This window comes from Acipenser ruthenus, chromosome 3 (assembly GCF_902713425.1).
Source record: "Acipenser ruthenus chromosome 3, fAciRut3.2 maternal haplotype, whole genome shotgun sequence".
Classification (NCBI taxonomy): Eukaryota; Metazoa; Chordata; class Actinopteri; order Acipenseriformes; family Acipenseridae; genus Acipenser; species Acipenser ruthenus.
Window position 1 is genome coordinate 71,804,059 of NC_081191.1, and position 2,569 is coordinate 71,806,627.

A 2,569-nucleotide genomic window follows, 5' to 3' on the forward strand; every position below is an offset into this window, starting at 1 on the left:
GAAACGATGTGCCACTTAATTGCAATCTCTGTTGAGCATTAATAGGAGAGCAGCATCCACACTGGTTATTATTTAAAAAGCAGCTAGTCAAGCATTATTTATATTTTATTTTTGCAGCATAAATACACTGTGGTACATCTCATTTACAGAGGTGTCATTTTGATATCAGTTGCATACTGTACATACAGTGACACTACACAGTGTACATAACCATAACAGAACAAAGATAGCATCCATTAAAACATGCAGGTAATATAAAGTACTGTAGACAAAAGGTTGGCGTTGAAAAGGTAGAATTAGTGATCTGTTGACCATAGAGTTTTTTTGTTGTTGTTTTGAAAAAATGAGGAGCTTAGTCACACATCTTTCTAGTGAAGCTTGCTGTCATTTTAATAAGATAGCATAATACAGGTAAAGCTGAATAGAGCATTGTGGCAAAGTGCCCCGCCCCTGTGTGCATTTGTGTGTTCTGTGTATGTATGTATGCGTGCGTATGTTAATGTTGGTGTATAGTCATTGGTACACGGGATATAAACGGGTCTGTGTTTCACGTGTATTTAAAAAGTGTAGATTTGTATTTAGGCACGAGGAGGGCACAAATCACTTCACGTGCTGGTTAAATGTAATATGTGAGCACGGGGTTGCACAGAATTAATTCACGTGCTGGGATTCAAGTGAATAATTAATTAGTAATTGAATCCCAGCACAACAGTATAAATAGGCACATTTTTAGTCAGTCAGGGTTGGGTGTTCGGAAGAGGAGAACGGGTGAGAGAGAGAGGAGTAAAAGTAAAGTAAATAGAAAGATCGTAAATATAAGTGTTTGTTCTCACCGTGTTTGTTTGTCTGTCCGTGCACCGTTTGTTTAGTGTTAGTCCGTTTTGTATGTCTGTTTATTTTGGCGCAAGTGCCGTGTCCAGTGTTTTTTGTGTTTTAAACCTTTTATTTTGTTATTAAACGCTGAGTGCAGCCATTGCACTCAGCTCATCACAACCACCGTCTCTGTGTTTGAATTCCTTTCTGGTCTGACGCAACCCACTCTGGCCGTCTTTGTGACAAGCATATAAACAGAGAACTTTGCAGGGGCAAGAATGATGTATTCAGCTCCATCTGCAGTCTTGTAACTCCACTGAATGTAAACCACGTGGCTTCTTTAACAATGCTCCGATCATATTAATATAATTGCTAACATCCACTGATACATTTGATGCATTGGTCTGTTTTTGGTTTGCTTGTTTATACTTTAATGTTTTGTACACTAATAATAACCAGAAAAAAGCTAAATATTTGCCTAAAAGTCTACCTCTCAAGCTGTATTATTTAGCAGACGCCTTTATCCAAGGTAACTTACAGAGACTGGGGTGTGTGAACTACGCATCAGCTGCAGAGTCACTTACAACAACGTCTCACCAGAAAGACAGAACACAAAGAGGCTAAGGGACTTGCTCAGGATCACACAATGAGCTAGTGAGTGAGCCAGGATTTGAACAGGGGACCTCCTGGTTACAAGGTCTTTTCTTTAACCACTGGACCACACATCCTCCTTATGTAAAGCAAAGCCAATGAGCCAACAAGATGTTAAGAAACATACAGCCAAAAGTTTTCACCCTATAGAATTAACAAATTTTGCTGACTAAAGTCGAATGAATTTCACACTGCTTTGTAGTTTTCCATATACTTAACAAAAAACTGACATTTCATTTTGTAGTTTCTTTGATTACATGATGTTAAATAAAATATCTAAATCATGATCATATATATATATATATATGTTTCAATCCTAAATTCTAGGTGATTCAAAACTTTTGGCCATAGCTGTACATATTAGAGGCCTAGTCAACATAAGTGAATAGTTGAAATTAACCAAAGAAGCATTGTTGTAAATACGTAGACAAAGAGAAAAAATAAAAACCTACGAAGTGAGATATATTGATAATCATAAGAAACAGATTGCAAAACAACTTTACAGTAGGTTAGCATGTTTACTAGTGTAGACTGGGAAGCTTGATTATGTGTAAGCTTCCTGTTCTGTACAAACCAGCACAGAGTCACAAAAATATGTTATCAAAATGGTTGAGTTCACATTTACAATAATTCAACAGCTACCAACATCAATAAAAAAATAGGATAATGGTAGTCTCTTTTTTAAAATAAAATGTAACTTGTGTTTCACAATCATCTTGCTTATTTCTGCTCATTACACTCCTGTTTCACACCAGTAAGTAAGCAAAGTTTGGATTGATTGACTCTAATTAACTGAAAATGGTTCCAAGTCATGCATTTATTATCATGCTAGCTAGCCATAAAAGAAAGTAACTATCAGAAATGAAAACCCAGTTAAAATATGGCACAGGATTTACAAAAGTGTTACAGAGTTGTTGTTTCCCTTTCAAGTACAAAATGTAACCATTACCTAATTGGTGTTTACTTCCTAAACCTGAATATTATATACCAAAGCTGCTCGGCCGAGCCTATGACGCAGTCATGCCCGCACCCAAGGGTACAAAAGGACTGCGCGCACAGATCGCAGCACAATTTTCCTTTCAAGACTGACCTGACAAGGAAACCT

At 36.9% G+C, this 2,569-nt stretch overlaps 1 protein-coding gene across 2 annotated transcripts in view; it reads left to right on the plus strand.

Annotated features, from left to right (window-relative positions):
- LOC117394341 (coiled-coil domain-containing protein 178) overlaps window positions 1-993 on the plus strand; it is a 102,752-nt gene extending 101,759 nt beyond the window's left edge. For both annotated transcript variants that reach the window (XM_059016258.1, XM_033992498.3), the window contains exon 21: window positions 1-993. This exon is cut by the window's left edge and continues 879 nt beyond it. The gene's annotated coding sequence lies outside the window, so the exon portion shown is untranslated.
- Window positions 994-2,569: the final 1,576 nt, after the last annotated feature.